We start from the raw sequence: 18,611 nt of genomic DNA, 5'->3' as shown, positions 1-18,611 counted from the left end.
AATCCCTGGATCGAGCCCAGCATCGGGCTCCCTGCTCAGTGGGGAGTCGGCTTCTCCCTCTGCCCCTCCCCTTGTTCTCTCTCTCGGTCTCTCAAATAAATACAACCTTTAAAAAATAAATAAAATATAGATACTTTAAAGACTAAGATATTAATCCCATTTATTTTCAATATTCAAATCACGTTTTACCATGTGAAAATAGGACTTCATTTGAGGGTTTTACTTCTTTCACAAATCTGAGATGTCTGGCTAGAAAGGAATATGTGAACCATTTTCTATCTCACTCACCACAGGTATAGGTCATTTATCAACAACAACAAAATATCTTGTAAAAAAATTAAAGCAGCAAAAACATATAAGCTGTCTTAAAATAGAAAACCTGGTGGCAGAAATACCCTCAATTTCTTTGGCACAATGAAGCTAGACGCAGCATCTGCACAGTCTGTTCATACACCCTTTTCATAGATGGCTTGTGAAACCAACACTCAGACTCACATGAGAGCCTCAGGGGAAGCCAGATTTCACACCTCCACCCTTCAAAGTTCCAACATAAGGGAGAAAATCTGATGTCATGTCATCTTTAAGAGACTTCATGTAGAGAGAGGAGATGCTTGTCCCGGAATGTCTAATGCCTGCCAAGGGGCTCTGCCTGGTGACATGTGTGTTCGTGAAGGAAAATGCCCAATCATGACGGTCTTCAGCCCTTTCAACAATGTATCTAAAGGCAACAATAGAGAGGAAAGACAATCCCTCTGGCTCTGTCATGAAACAAAGAACTTGCATCCCCAGAGACTTATCCTACTTCATAAATACTGTAAGGAGGCCACATGGAAGAGGAAGAGGACAATGAGCATAGAGTCCCTGACACCATTATGCCGCCATATGTCTGGCACAGGGGATCATAAAACTGAATGAGAGCAGTGTGGACCACTGAGCAGAACCCTCCCTCGGATTTATGACTAACCCGCTCTTCATTTTCACCCAGTGAGGGCACTCATGTTCTTAATAAAATCCTTTGAAATCCTGACATAAGAAACACAAAATGTTATCATTGCTAAAATCCATAAAGTTCTCGGGGCTTCACCACAGAGGTCAGCTAAACCACGGAAGAGAAAAAACAATGGGCTCCTCACCTTATTCAAAGATAAGCACATAAAAATATCTGGCCTCAGAAAAATGGTCTCTCTTGTAAACAGGTTTTCTGGTCCTAACACAGACCTCACCTGCAGTTACCTAAATGCAACATGTTTCCCTCTAAGCAAGTGCCTGAGCCCAGACAAGGACAAGCACACTCCATCTCAGGAGGCATTAGCTCGTGACTCCTTTTTAACAGCAACACTTTAGAAGTGACTGATGTGCACACCCAGAGGTTCTTAATGGACCAGTTGCAATCACCACAATAGATGCTGTTTAAGGAGCTGTCTTTCATATTTGCTGTGCAAATCATTTCTGTAGATGTGTGGGTTTATTGATCTGAATAAACCATCCCTTGATGTAAAGAAGGTAAGATCTGTGTTAGTCATCGAATATTTCAATACCAATAAAGCCACACTTTGGAAAATTTGTTCCTTTTCAGACCTATTACTTCTTGTTTGTGTGGTTGGTTGGTTTTGTTTTAGCTTTGAGTCCTTAAAACCTCTAACTATACAGTTAATACCATTTAGGGAAAAGGTCTCAACATTTCTCTCTTTTCATCTTCATAGCTTCTATTACAACGCTTGGTATAGGGAAGCCTGGGTGGCTCAGTCGGTTAAGCATCCGACTCTTGATTTCAGCTTGGTCATGATCTCAGGGTCATGAGATCGAGCCCTGCATGAGGTTCCTACCTAAGCGTGGAGCCTGCTTAAGATTCTCTCTCCCTATCCTCCACCCTCTCTCTCAATAACAAAAACAAACAACAAACCTCAGTATATAGCAGGTAGGTTAAATGAAGATTTATTGTGCTCCTGCATCCAACAGTTCACTATATATTCACTAGCTAACCTACCAGAAAGTAAGAACAATGAATAGAAAGGATCTGTATCAGTTTAAAAGTTCATTTCAAGCTGGTTGAAGTTAAATAGTGCAGTTTCCACTATGGCATAATAATTGCAGGAAAATATTAAAGGGGGTACTGTGTAGATTATCTTTGCTTTTTATTCCTTTTCAGTGTCTTCACATACAATAGTTAATAATTTCTGGACGGATTTTGTCACACACAGTCAAAATATAAATTCCAAATTCAAGGAAATTCTTTTCCACTATGAAAAACTGTGTATGTGAGGAAAACACTTCATGTACCTTTGCCTTATCAAGGGAAATCAGAGGCATCCAACACGAAAGAAATGTCTTCTCATCTTACCCTTTCCACCCCCTCCCCTAGTTTTTTTTTTTTTTTATGTCTGCTCTTCTTCTCCTTCTCCTTTTCTTTGATTGCTCATCAGCAAAACTACCTAATTAGGCACTTATAATTTTTAAAAAATATTAGGTATTCAACCAGTTAGTACTTCATGGGATGGTCCTAGGTGGCTGGGCAGGAAAAGGATTAGTGTTTAAAACTTGGGCAATGATAGCAATGGGCTAGTAAGCAATTCTGCATGATTATCATAGTATTTATTACATATTTATTTTTATATTATTTCATACGAATAATCTCTGAGATGCTCCAGAATAACCTCATTATTAGGCATATATTCCTCACATGTGCATGTTGTCACTTTAAATTTTATTCACAAGCTTATATGAAGTATGTGGTGAATTTTCTGGCTACACAAAAGGCACATGATGAAACAGAAGTTTAAGGTTCTCTGAATATAATATGAAAGGAGTTAACTTAATGACAAATGGTTTCCTATAGTGAAGAGGGGTTGAGACCATTGTTACTTAAGAATTTTATCTGCTAGTTAACCAGCTAATTAATCAGAAAAGGGAAAGAGCCATATGAATACTTGCTCTCTATAGTAGGTTTAATGAGAAGTTAGCAATAATGTGTCACAAATGACATAATAAAACTGAATTGATTTGCTTTCCAACATAATATTCCTTTACCTCATGTACCAAATTTCAATTGTTTACATTTTTGGTCTAGGAATAGTCATTATACTTTATATTAAGTCTATAAACTTGAGTACCAAGTTAGCAACGTTAGAACTTTAACTTGTTTAGGTGTTAACAGACAAGAAAAAAACAGTTTTTATTTTTTAAAATCACCTAACAGCAAAAATTAAAATAATCACACACAGATGTAAACACCTAGCTTGTAAAAGCAATTCCTTGAATTGTTTTAAACTCATGTGCAATTTCTAACTTCCTCATATATCAGAAAGAACATATGCAAATATATCCAGTTTGGCATTTGCGGGAGAAAATCCCTTAGATGCAGAATTTCATTGGCTGCTCAGATAGGAAAGTCATTTTGGTTTTGCTTAAAAATTAACACATCCTCTTGCTGACATTTAAGACCAGTAATTGGCTGCAAAGTGCTCAGTGATGCTTTTAGATGAACTGTGGTATATATTTATACCAAATCTATCTATATATAGATATCTGTATATAGATAATACAGAGAGATAACAGATATTAGAATGTAATTCTCTACTACATCATCCTGTTGCTGCATACTTTATGCCACCTTGGTATTATAGTGTATGTCATAATATACTATTGTAAATGACTGCCTTTTTTCTCTCTTAAAAACTTTGAGATGGTAAAATATGAACCAAACACCTTCTCCAAATCCTAATAAAACTAGTCCCTGGAGAGCAAAAGGACAGAAGGCCCAAGGAAGTTTTCTCACACAGATTTCACTCTTTTCATTATTGTAGATCATTGCATCGAGTTTTTATAGCAGCTATATGAGAGATCCAGCCAAATTTTAGTTATAAATTACAAAATATGAATTAAAAGGAAAGAGAAAGGTTGAGAGGAAAACACAGAATCCTAAAATACCTAAAATATATGTACTACTATGCAAGATGTTTTCTATTTTTACTAATAAATTAATTTCAGATTGTGGAATAGTTAAGGGCAAACATCCAGATAAAAGAAGCAGGCAGTAATTGGAGAATATATTATATTGTCTTTTTTCTCTTATCATCAAATTTTACCCCTATTATTCATCTCCCAAACATTTAGAAAGGATACAACGAGCAACCGCAACCCATCATCAGACCTTTGCACTTCTATCCCAGAAACATGCTCCAGTTAAGGAATATTCAGCTTTAGTTGTAACCTAGCTGTAGAGCAAATATTCACTGAGCACCCACTCTGTGTCAGTTTCTTAAATGTTCCACTTGCACATTACCCTTACCATGTTCCTTCTTGCCCAAACACATGTAACAGTGCTACCCAGAATCTCTAATCATGAGAAACAGGTAATAGTGGCGTTTATTGGAAATTATTCCATTAACTCTCAGGGAGAGCCGACTACTTGTCAGAGTTGTAAGAAATTTTTACTGGATATATAAAAAAAAAAAATGATACAGCAATATCTGCCGTATTTATAATTCTCTCTGAAACAGAAAAATTATATGTACTAAAAATATCTTTCAGTCCATATTAATATTTGGATTCAAGAATCTAAGGAAAATCATGTTTGCTTGCTTTATTATTTATTTATACCAAAGGCTACTTGGGAACACTTTTGTTCGATATAACGCATTGTGTTGACTACACATTTAGAGATAAACACAAAACCTGATTTGTAATGCCTGTTTTTCAATAAAGAATGTTTTAAAAATGTGTGGTTCAATGAGAGCTGAACTTAAGGACCCATTTTAAAATATATTTTGTGGAGCTAGGATAATCCTATTCCTCCACACTAATGCCTTGTAAATAGCAATCCTGATTGTCACATAATGGTGGTTTCACTTTTCAATGAGGAAGGAAGAAAGTTAATGAGAACCCCTCACTTTTTTTCTGACCAGAGTATAATAGTAGAAGTACTCCAGAGAACATAAACACTATTGGGTCTATTCAAATTACAGTAATAGCTCTTAAAATATTAATAAATTATAAAACAAAATAGTTAATCTCTAGCATTTTACCTTGGAGAAAGCGATGTAGATGTTTTTGAGGAATTTCTCTCAAAGGATGCGATCACCCATAGTTTTTTTTTTTTAAGATTTTATTTATTTGACAGAGACACAGCGAGAGAGGGAACACAAGCAGGGGGAGTGGGAAAGGGAGAAGCAGTCCTCCCGCTGAGCAGGGAGCCTGATGTGGGACTCGATCCCAGGACCCCAGGATCATGACCTGAGCCAAAGGCAGACGCCCAACGACTGAGCCACCCAGGAGCCCTCACCCATGGTTCTGAAAGCACGGCACAAGAAAACCATATAGGTCGTTCACTCATTTTACATATGCTTCGGATATTAAAAATCTACCTAAACAATGAAGAAACATACCATACTACTTTCAGCCAAAGAATGCAATCACCCATTTAGCAAATCAAACAAGAACTTGTATAACTGTTGTTTGAAATAGGAGTTATTACAATTTTGGGAAGGCATTATGGCAATACATACCAACAGTCCCAAAATATTTATATCCATTTTTATCTTGTATTTGCATTGTTATAAAACAATTTGAATTTTCTAAAATCTTAATACCTTAATATTAGGATTTTGATAATAGAATACACTACTACTCATTAGAAATATGAAATTAAGGTCATGGTTGAGTAAACTATATTATGTGCATAGAGATAATATTACTAAGTCATTATAAGCATGTTTTTAAAGTTTTTAAAATTTTAATGTATAAAATTCATATAAAAATTCATAGAGCTGGATTAATTTTTACAAAATAAACACATGTATATCCATGCCCTAATCAAAGAGAAAATTACTTTCACTCCAATGTGTAAAAAGTTTAAACACCTATCATGGGGGGCGCCTGGGTGGCTCAGATGGTTAAGCGTCTGCCTTCGGCTCAGGTCATGATCTCAGGGTCCTGGGATCGAGTCCCGCATCCTTGGGAGCTCCTTGGGAGCCTGCTTCTCCCTCTGTTTCTCTCTGTCTCTCATGAATAAATAAATAAAAAATCTTTAAAAAAAAAAAAAACCTATCATGGGAATTTGTTAGATCCTCTAATTTACAAATACTCAGATTCCCTCTTAGACCTACCCAATCAAAAGGCCCAGAGATAATAAAGCCCAGCAATCTGTTTTATCAAAGCCTGTAGGTGATTCTGTGGCACACTAAAATTTAAGAACTACTAATCTAGGGAAGTGCATTTTGTTGTAGAATGAAAAATGGGCTTATACATATTATTTTAATGATGTAAAAATGGGCATAAAATATGAATAAACATGACAGTTGATGCTTATTACTGGACAGCAAAATAGGTGATTTTATTTTATCTATATATTGTTTTATATCATCCAGATTTCCTGAAATGATTGTAATACTTTGGGTATATTATTAAACACATTGTTTTAATTTATTTTAAAAAAAACGATTTGAGAGAGATTGGGGGGTAGGAGCAGAGGGAAAGAGAGAGTTACAAGCAGACCCTGCGCTGAACACAGAGCCCAACCTGGGGCTTGATCTCACGACCTCGAGATCATGACCTGAACTGAAACCCAGATTCCGATGCTTAACGGACTGTGCCACCCAGGCACCCCATGTTTTTTTAAAGTATGTTATCACCAGCTAAAGCAGAACAGCTTCTTACAATGGCACTGTACAGTTGAGTTGCCTGAACTATCATTTCAATTTCCATTCTGCATAGCAACATCTACATGTGGGGGTACATAAGAGAGAAAACCCTACCCTATTATTCTTGAAATATGTGGGAGAATAAAGGTAGACCGTTACCCACTGAACACACTGATGGTTGCACACAGAAATATTGCCTTGCGTGAACATAGGACGCGATCTTGAAATTGGAAGGCAAGTTAAATCCTCAAAGATTTTAAATTTACTAAGCCTTTTATTTTAAGGAACATGACCTTTTCTAAAAGCAGCTTTTCAATTCCATCTCTCCCTAAAAGGCTAAAACAAAGTTCTTTAACATAGCAAAACAGATCCTCGGCAGGGATAGATTAAAAGAGCAATGCAAGAACTGCAGATCATGGAACCTAACTCCGATGATAATGAAGTAATTAGAGCAGCTGCTGTGAGTGCCCAGCCCATGTCCCTTGGTCCTCTTTCCTTCAGGAAGTAGGACTTCCACACACCAGTATTGGGTTCTCCGTGCCTGAAGGCTTTTCCAGAAGGATACTCTGTTAGGGGGCCCGCAGATCAGCAGTGCCAAGGAATTAACATTCTGAGTGACTGGTAATGTGAGTGTATAAATACCTCAACTCCCTCGGCCCATGAGTGGGGTAATTCTGAAGCACACATTTCAACAATTCTCAGAGATTTCCTGTGGGATTAAGCTTCTCTCATACTGTGCTAACACAGATACCTCATGGGCCGCCTCCCTCCCTGTTTCACTTTCCTGTTTCCTTTCTGGTGTTCCTTGTACCTTCCAAATAAAAGACTTGATCTTGAACCCTTGTCTCAATGTCTACTTCTTGGACAATGCACACCAGTAATGTGTTAATCTGCTGGATAATGTAGAAGATGGGGTAGGTATTTAGAATATTTATTAAAATCCATTTTTATAGGCCTTAGGGATTATATTCATTGCTATGATTGTAATTATCAACCTAAATGAACCTTACTAATTAACTCTTGCTTCTTGAAGATTTGAGCAGTCCTCAGTTTTCCTATTAAGATTTAAGCAATTATTAGTATTTGAGGAGATAGTCAGAATTATTTAATAGGTATGATACAACTATTATAATGATTGTAATAATAGACATTGCTATAGAACTAGACCAAATCCTGTTTGCCATATATTAACCATTTGGTGGCAGGTCTTGGGGAGCATCTGGAACAATGGAGGGGTATTTGAGAGTCTCAGGCAAGGGGATATTTAACAACCAGTTTAGAAGAATTCCAATACTTTAATAATCAGTAAAGCCCTACTGTTGCTTACCAACTGAATATTGACATATTCAAAGAAAGATTTTGAACACTGTATATATGTCTTCTTTTTGTAATACAAACAATCTAGTTTCCAATGGGATCAACATAGCATATAAAATAACTGCCAAGAGGCACTCTTTCCTTGGGAATCATGTTTTCAAGGAAAACAAACAGGAAGAATATGGATATTTTTAAAATATAACATAGAAATGCTTTCAATCCAGCAAAATGACTATCAACAAAGAATAAGTCCCCAGGTGATATGAATGCCACTCCTCAACATAAATGAATATAACATGCCTATTGAAATACAAAAGCCTTCTGATTGAAATGCCTCCTTATTTATACTCTGCTATAAACACACAAGGAATTCACCCTGTGTCGAATACTGAATAAAAAGGTGATCAAAAATACCCAGTTGCTAGAAAGGTTTGTAATCTCCAAGTACCACAAGGGAATTCAGAGGCCAGTAGCTGGTTAAAGCTGAAATATAGGGTGAGTGGCCACTGTTATCAAAATAATTTCCTACAGACTTGGGCAATTAACTAAAGTGTGAAAGATGACACTACATGAAAAATACTGTTCCTACCACAGTTGTAGAGAAAAGAAGAAAGGGGGAAAAAGGAAACTAGCAAGCAAACTCTGGCTCGAAAGATTCAGAATTTATAGTTTTCAACAATATTTTATGAGCCTCAAGAACACCTTATCTAGAGAGAAAGAAAAATCAAACTGAAATGACCTCTTCCTGAACTCAAGCAAACAGATAATGAAGCAAATGATTTCTGTATTAGATCTCAACACAAGCTATTTAAAATATTTCTGCATCCAACAGAGGTAGCGTTTCTGAACAAGAGGTTTTTGTCCAAGTCTCTGACCATATACCCTGAGAGTTTATGTTTCAGCTAAAAACATAGTACTATTTAATAATGACAACAGAGCACAATTAGCCACTTATCCTTTAGGCTTCAATTGTAAACTATTCATTTAAGCAATTTTTCCCCATTCAACCTCAGATATACAATATTTGATGAATTATATCTTTGTACTGTGACAGTAACATCATTGATGCATACATGCCTTGCTTTTATTGGTTATTCATGTTTTCTGAATAATGTAACAAGCACCTGTTAACTCACCATCTCAAAAGTTACTATACTGAGCATAACTTATACCTAATTACATGGTTTCTCCATCAGCACATCCCTCTTGGCTCTACTACGCAAATGGTCATCATCCAAAATTCTGTGTTCATCATTTCCTGGTTTTCCTTTAAAAATAAGTTGTTGCATCTGCATTTGTTTTAGTTCTTTTTGAGGTTATAAAAAGGATAGCGTGCTACATGTAATCTTTTGGAACTCATTTTTTCCTATATTATATTGCTATGATTTTCTATGTTGTTGCTTGTTGCTATAATCCATATAATCACTTTGTTGATAATATTCTATTGTGTGAATATGCACTTTGTTTATCCATTCTCTCATAAATGGACATGTGAGTTTTCAGTTTTTACCATTTGAAACAGTACTGAGGATAGTTTTGCACATTTCCTTTGTAAAATGCAAAATTCTCCCTTCAGTGGAGATTTCCCCTAATGTGGAATTTGCTGAGTCATGGTAAAATGAATGCTCAACTTCAGGAGGTAATGCCCAAATTACACTCCCACCAACAGTGTATAAGAAACACCATGGAACTCTATCCTCCTTGAAAAGTATTACTGTGTGGAAATACTGGCTAACCTTGGTTTCCTAGTGTGAAATACAAAATATGTGAGATTAAAAGGGCAGTACTAGTGAGATAGAAAAAGTTGCATTTATAAGCCACATTAATTTATAGACCACAAAATTATAATATAAATATAATTATGTCTAATTTAGATTGTTCTGTCCATTTCATTTAACCAAATAACTCATGAATATAAATTGCATAAACTGTAAATTATCAAATAAATAATATAGCCAACATTTTTAAAAACACAAGATTTGTAAAAGTTCTCAATTTATCAAGAGAAAATAGAGGAAAATATTAAATATGCAAGAAAAAATTCATAGTTAGTACAACAAAAGAGTAGAGGTTTTGATAGAGGACAGAATTCAGAGCCCAATTAACAGTGTAAATGGTCCATAGCTCACAAGCCACCATGTAGCCTTCCCTAACTTGTTAGTAACGTTTTTGTAAAGAGAGTTAAAAAAAAAAAAAATTATCGCTAAAAAACTATCACTGCCTGTCATTCTACAGAAAAACTGAGGCTCACTTCAAGCTGTACTGAGTGGCCACTCATGCTATCCCTGCCTGAGGGTGTGTAAGGAGGGCATCCAGGCCCTCCCCACAGTCTGCTGCCTTTCAGAATACATGGAAGCCACCATCCCCACTGTCCTCCCCCTTGCCATTACCATTGGAATTTCTCTTACTGTGTCCCATTAGAAAGCACAACTTTTGGAAAACCACCAAGGTAGGAAGTAGGAAGTCAATGCCAACATTCTATATCCTGAACGTAAAGAACTCTAGGTGATTTGACACTGTTTAATGGTCACCATAGTTTTTCCTACATTTAGGGATCCCAAATATCAGAGATGTACTGGTGAGGAAGAACATGCTATTTTTGAATTAGCAGGGCCACAGAAGATAAAGGTTATCTAGACCACAGAAATGATGTAGCCACTGATTACCTTCTCAGCTGTAGGTCTGAGAAGGGAATTGGACAGGCATTCAAGTAGATGAGGAAAGTACATTTGGTCTGTTGACAAATGGTGATTCTGGAGAGATGGCTCCTTATTAGAAAACAAAATGAAAGAAAGAGAAAAGAAAAAAAAAACTTCAATAAGGCTTGAGGGGGAAATGTCATGAATAAAGAAAGTAAATCATCTTGTCTCTGAAATACTCAGAAACAAAATGAAAAGTATTTCAGATAACAAAACGTTAGATATTTTTTGGCAGTCTCAACTGAATTCATGAATCACAAAATGAAAAAGCAAACTGATGAAAAGCAAAACAGGGCAGACAGAATGACATGCAAAGGGAGAGAGGTGAGACTGTGAAAGAATGCAGTTAAATTCATATTAAACATCAGATTGAAGATGCATTGGAGGATTTAAAATGTGTCATCCGACTGATGATGAGGCCTCCTAGAACACAAGGGACCTACTACAAGGAAAATGTCATGGTACAGAGTAGTGAATGAAAAATAAGGACATAGAGAAATTAAAAAATAAATAATTCCATCAATAAACTTGATAGTTTTAAAATTAGAAGTATTAAACTAGTTCATAAAAATCAAGGAATTACAGGTGGGAAAGGCGGCAGACAGAAGATCCCAATGAGTGAAAGAGTTTTCAAATACTAGTAGAAAAATTTGTCATTGGCTGAAAGAAAAGAAAGGCAATCATTAATGGAACAGGAAAGTAATAAAGAACTTCCTAATTTACAAGAGGAAAAATTAAACTGAAATGTAATCAAGTGACAAAAATAAAGTTAAAAAGAGGGGAAAAGTAAGACAAAGTGAGATGGAAAGTATTACAGCAAGAATAACAGTCATTACACTAAATGTGAACTGACTGAATTCACTTATGAAAAGACAGATCACTAGGTAGGTCAGAATCAAAGCACAGTTATATGCTATTTACCTGAAACTACTTAAAATGAAGTAATAAAGGAAGGTTGAGTATAGAGTGGATTAAGACATAACAAGCAAATATAAACAAAAAGACAAAACAAGAGTGGGCATGGTTAATACCACACCAGGTGATGTTTTAGATTCAAGGTACATATAGGATAAAGAGGAACACTGTAATGATACAAAGTTACATATAAAGGAAATATCACAGACCTAAGTGCATGTGTACCACATATCATCACAACTAAATATATAAAGCAAGAACTATTAGAAATGCAAGGCAGACTTTATACAATTGCAATGTAGTATAATGTGAGGTTTCCATTAGTCAAATGTTATAGTCAAATGTTACAAATAAAAAAATATTGTACATTGAATTAGACATATATTATAAATAAAAACAAGGACCTAGAAGAATTCACTAATACAATCAGTAAACTTTATTAATAGCTACACAGACATTATATAGACATTAGACATTAATAGCTAAACTTGATTAATAGCCACATAGACTTTATATAGACATTACATAGACATTAATAGCTACATAGCTACATTCACATCTAACAGAAAATATATAGTTTTTCTTTGTCCATGGAACATTTACAGAACAGTCTATAATCTGGTCACAGAGAAAACCATGATAATTGCTCAAAAGTCGATACTTCCCAGGTCTCTATGTTTGATCATAGTCTGGTGGGAAATTAGAAAGGAGGAGTAATAGTTGATCTGGAAAAATCCAGAAGTATATCCTATTAGTCATATATATTTGTTAAATATAGGAAATAGGTGGTACTTCCATTACATACAAAAGGAATTATTTAGTAAACAGCACAACTGGCCATCTACCTAGAAGAAAATAAAACTGGAAATAAATGTTTTAGTGCAAAATATAAAATAAAATTCATAAAGTATGAAGAGATTCTTATTCAGCTGAAAGATCCAGAAAAATATAAAAGACAACATAAATACAGAGCAAAATTATCAAAAGCAAAGTCAATAAATGATGTATTTTGAAAAAAGTAAAACAGTCATAGGACTAATATTTAAATTTACATAAGCATTATTTCTCATATTGACAAGAAAGCACACCAATAGAATATTGAAAACAAGTCACAAACAAGCAGTCCTAATGGCCAAAAATATGTGAAAAGAAGTTCAATCACTAATAGGAAAATACAAACTAAAGGAATTAGATATCTTTTTATAGTCATCAGAGAGGCAAAACTTAAAAGACTGAGAACATGTATTGTAGGTGAGAATGTGAGAAAATAAAGTGGGAATATGAAGTCCTGGCACTTTCTGGAAGTCCACCTAGCAGCATTTCATAAAATTAATTGGTATACCTTTTGAGCCAGCAGTCTCATTCTTGGCAATGAATCTCCTAGAAAGAAAATCCTAAAGAATATAAAACAATTCAAAGGAGAATGGTTAAATAATGCTGGCTTATCTTTAAGGAATAATAGGCAGCTATTAAAAAGATTGAAGGTGAGTTGTAGTAATTGGTCTTTGAGGAATTTCCAGGAAGTATTTTCAAGCAAAAAACAAAAACAAAACCAAATGAAAAAAACAAGATACAGAAAGTGCATAATGTACTTTTTTTTTTTTTTTAAGAAAATGAACAATAACAATGGAAACCCTGTACATGGAGGAAACTATGGAAGGATGCATTCCAGGTGTTGACATGTGTCATTGGGTAGAGGCAGGGGCTGATGGATTAAATGCACCGAACCTTCCTTCTTCCATAGCCAGTGAACAAAAATGATGGGCTAGTGATCGGATTCAATTTTTTTTTTTTTAACTGTCAAAATGTAGGCAATACACCTGCATATGTTTAAAACGGGCTACTCAAAACCAGTCACATAGTTTCACTTATAAAACAGAGTATTTCATCCCCATAAGAAGACATTTCTTAAAAGACATATGGAATTTGCTTTCAAAAGTCCTAGCATACCCTCTATTGGTCTGGAAAATTAAGTGGGCAGGGAGTTTTTTGTTCTAGAGACTAAAAAGTCCTGCAATCCTTTATTGTTTATTCTTTTTTTTTTTTTTTTTCCCCTCTGACTCCTTGTCCTTTACTCTCCCTCAGGATGAAATTAATGGTCAGCTGCACCTGTCCATCTTACCAGCTTGGTTAATTTAGAATTAAAATTCACTGATTCAGCAACCCTGTGACTCCCGCAGCTCTAGAATGATAGCAATAATTCCAATTAAAAATGTACCTATTCCTGGATGTATTATCTAACCCATAAACCCCTTTTAAAAAGATAATTAATGCTGCTTCTTATTGTCTCTGGGTTTTCAGTATATCTGTTGATAATAGCTTCGCTTGTAATCATTTATTCTTATTAAAAAGCAGAAATAAGCAGAAAGAAGAAAAAAAATCATGTCATTTGTGTCTCTATAGTGAAATTGCTTGGATGCTGTCGAAGTTTCTTTAGACTATTTAGATTAAGGAGGGTAGGTTTTCCAGGAAATGTGAAACAACATATGAGGTTGGGAAATTCACTGTGAATTATTATTATTATTTTTTTTTACATTAGGGTACCCAGTGAATTGAGGATATGTATTTGTATGTAGGCCTGCAAATCCTTATGCATTTGTAAGAATCTGAAAGTGCATATGCTTCAAGTATAAAAATCTCCAGAATGAGATCAAACTGATATTTTTTAGTAGCTCACAGCAGTGCAAGGCTCCCTTGAGTGAACATACCACGCAACAGATTAGATCTTGATTTACAAGTATAGTCAGACAGTAAATAGTATCTCAAGCATTCTTTAAAAGGAAACAGGCTCCTCATGCCTCAGATATATCTACACCTAAGAATTAGGTTGTCCTTATTGGGGGGAGATCCTTGGTTACCTTCTTGAAGATAATTACTTTTATCTAGACTGAATCCAACCAATCAACAAGCTAGTATTCTCCTTTCATATTTACTAATAAATCTTTGTCTATTTTTTAAAAAAAAAGACTTTGAGATAGCAAGAATGAGAGTGTGTGCACGTGCACAGGGCAGGGGAGAGCAGCAGAGGGAGAAGCAGGCCCCCCATTGAGCAGGGAGCCCGATGTGGGGCTCAATCCCAAGACTGGGGGATCATGACCTGAGCCGAAGGCAGACACTTAACCGACTGAGCCACCCAGGCACCCCAATCTTTGTCTGTATTTATATTAATGTTTTGTGTTATTTAGGTTTACTTCTCTTATAAGAAACAATGGTTAATTTTCTTATCCTATTGTCTTTTATTATGGAATTTTATGCTAATTATTCTTACAGTGTCTGATATGCCTAAAGTTAATTCTGCAATCTTATTTCTTGCTTACAGTTTTTACTATTCTTTCAAGTTTTCTTTATATTTTTGTCTTTTGTTATGTGGACTGTGGTTGTTTTTTAGAGATTTGCATTCTCTAAGGATTTTGAAATGTACCTACTCTTGGTTTTTTAGAACTTCTGTGGGCCACTATAAGTTCTTTAGAAGTATCCATTTCTTGTTGTTCTCAAAGTCAAGTATGAAACATTCTTTTGATACTGCCAATATAAATCTAGGTATTTAGGGAATATTTATATTCCCTTACAATAGGCTCTTGTTCCTTTTATTATCAGGAATTTTTAGCATTTACAAAGACTGCTTTTGGTATTCAACCTAATTTTATTTTTAATGGATTTAAATGTCATTTCCCAACCATTTCTTCTAGGACTCTGAATTTTTACTTTGATCTTCTATCTTTTGGCTAGAGTGTGTTTTGGAGTAATTTTCCCGGGAAATTTCCTGAAAGAATGCCTGCCTTTTGTCTCCATACCTAAAGCTTCTGGGCGTAGACTTCTTGTGGCACAATTCCTTCTCTCCCAGCCCTGTGTCTGTAGATTCTATTTTCCCTTGATATCTCAAACTGCAGGGAAATATAAAACCGATCTGGTTTTTGTTCCCTTGTAGGAACTTTTCCAGATGTTTTCACTACAAGATTTGCGTTTCCTCATAACTGAAAGAAAAAAAGAATCATAGTGTGTGTTGAGGCATGGTTCTCTTTTTTCATCATTCTTCCCAGCTATAATATGGAGCATTTTTGAACATGTATTTTAGGTCTCTTTTATTCAGAAATATTTTTCTTTCATTATATCTATTATTATGTCTTCTTTATTTCTCCTAGTTTCAGTGGTTTCAAGCATTCCTAAAGAACACAAACTAAACAAAGACAAGTAGGGATAGTCAGTTTAATCACAGAAGTTCATTTAGAATAATTTAATGTATAACTCTTGTTGTCAATATTAACGTTTCAACCCCAGAACTGGTAGCCTGTCTGTCACTGTATCAATACGTTGAACGTCTAGATTCTTTCTGGCCAGACTCCAGGTTTGAGCCCAGGTTCCTCATTGACTGTTAACTAGCTCACATGTACGGTTTCTCCCTTGAAGCCCGTGAATGTTCTCTGTATCTGGGGCCCTAACTTCGATCAGATCTATAAACAATTGCTCTTTTTTTGTTTTGGACTTTAACTCAAGGTTAAGGCTAGACCTTAACTCTAGCCCCAATAGGTCTTCATTATTTTTTTCTTATCCTTCAACTCTTTCTTGTTATAAAATTAGCGTCCCCCAAACTCACTTCCATAGAAGAAAGGATAATACACAAAATGTCTACATATTTTAGAAGATTATTGATCAGTTATACACTATGAAAAAAAACATGAGTAGACAAAGGAGATACATCGATAAGCCTGCCACAGGTCTTGTTTCACAACTCTGATTGAACACCAGGTTGTAAACTGCAGGTATAATGTTGATGTTCTTTATAGGTGATAGGTCAAAAAAAATAATAAAGTTTTTTTTATTTTGGAAGGCCAACTTTGTCTACCTTTCTTGTAATCATGAAGTGATAAAAAGTTGAAGCTATGTTGACAATCATATCTCCTTTTTCAGACAACAAAAGAGTACCTGCAAACTTTGGAACTGGATAAAATACACCTTGTTCAATATCCTACCCTTAATCTGCAGGTAGTTCCATCAAAGGTCCAGGAGCTGTGGTGAGATACTAAGCAATACCATGTACTCACTGCTATAGCTCCCCATTTCAACCATGCTGTACCTGAAAACAACAGCCTATTCTAGGGACTCTGTTTCCCCAAATACTCACTTTCACCTCCAAGTTGCTAATTTTCTAAACTTCTTGAGGATGGATGGGCACTTTGTCTTCAGTATCTTCAATACAGTATGTGTTCGATAGAAAGCAAATGCTGAAAGAAAAAAGAGGAAAGGAAAGGAAAGGGAGGGGAGGGAGGAAAAGAGGGAGAAAAGAAGAAACAGTTGTAGATCCAGATTCATACCCATCTTCATTCTGTATCCATCTTCACTATATCAAAAGTGAAATCCTTGGGTGCAGCGAATTAAAGTTGAAACTATAGTACAAAGTTCTTCTCACAAACATGTCCATAGCCCGTGCATACTCTCTGTAACTTTGCTTGGTTCCCTGGAGAAATCTCTCTTCAGAAACATACTTCTCTCAGGTGTATGAATAGACCTGGCGCCTCTTCCCTGAGCCAAGTAGAGGAGGCCCTGACGATTCTGGGTGCTGTCATTGCCCTCAAGACAATTGCTGTTCTATTTTAACCTCAGTCGTTTCAAGCACTTTGGAATCTGAGATAACCACAGCGTTCCCCAATGTATTGAAAACTGTCCAAATTCTTTCCCTTTTGTTCCTACTCCTTGGCTGACTGAGAACATTGTATCCAACCTGTCTCCCGGTTTCCCCCAGGAGATTTGAGATGGTTTGTCAAAGAAAAACAACAGTAAAGAGAATAATTAATGATCCTTTGATGCCTGCCGGCTCTGAAGAGGTACTTACCTGTGGGCTTTCAAGTGTTCCATAATTACCTCACAGTACCAACTGCTTGTTCATCTTGCCAAGTTTCCACATTTCCTTCAGATTACTATAGATGGTGTAAATACCTGCTAGGTCCCCACTGCACTACAGTTCAGTCTATTCAGGTAATTCTTCTCCATTAAAATGATCACAGTACATGCATGGTATGCTTCAGAAATCTGTAGTTATGGTGGTATGCCAAGTATTTTCTCTGAGAGGTTGGAGATAATCATGGACATCCTGTGAGATGTTTTTCTTTCTTCCACTTCAACACACAAAGGAATTTAGAAAACCTCTCCTCTGAACAAACCTCAGCTTTTCTTTCAAATAAATTCAGAAGTCTTTCATCTCATTTTGCTAAGGGCCAGGCCATTGAGGAGGAAATAAGTTAGTCTGTGTTCTACTAAACTTGGCTACTACTTTCTGAAAGAGGAATAATACAAAAATATGTAAGAAAATAAATGGGGGCTCAATGGGGCTAAGTATGAATTGGTATAAAATATGTATGTCAAGGCCTTCTTGACCTCTTAGGAGTTCTCAATATGCCCTATGCTTCGCTCTAGCCCTGACTTACGAGCACCGGTTAACATCAATAGAACCAGAGGTAAAGTGTAGGAATGGGGAGGCAGATCGAAAGAACAGAATTTCTAATCTCAAGCGATTATTATTTGTTTGGGCAACTTAAAAGGCCATTCAAAGAAAATCACTACGAAATTTTGTTTCATTTTACTTGAAAAAATAAATTTCTTCCATAAACCTAATCATTTTCTCAGCTTTCATATCTAAAGACAGATGTTGCTAAGTATCTTTTCCTTCTTGCAATACTATTTCTGTGAGCATAGAAGTTTTTAGCAGAAGTTCTGTTTCGAGAAGTTTCAGAAGCTTCAGGGATACACTTTCCAATACGAGTGGACCAAACATCTCATCTTATAAAATCACAGAACAGGATTTCCAAAACCCTTTGGGAAAATTATGCCCCAAAGTACCACCATTTCTTTAGGGTTGTCATGTATTACTGAGCAATTCTGTGCTACACAGCTCTAAGAAACACCCACCATTTAGTCTACAAGGCAATGTCGACACTGTGGCCCCAAATCCGTCTTTATCATTCTGTAAACCTGAAAGAAAGTTTTCATTCTAATAGAATTTTTTTTTAAATTTTAAAAACTTATTCCGAATGCCAATACATGAAAT

Source organism: Mirounga leonina, unplaced genomic scaffold, assembly GCF_011800145.1.
Source record: "Mirounga leonina isolate KUSES-001 unplaced genomic scaffold, KU_Mleo_1.0 Mir_93, whole genome shotgun sequence".
NCBI classification, from domain to species: Eukaryota; Metazoa; Chordata; class Mammalia; order Carnivora; family Phocidae; genus Mirounga; species Mirounga leonina.
The sequence above is the reverse complement of the archived record's forward strand: the minus strand, read 5'-3'. Positions refer to the sequence as shown.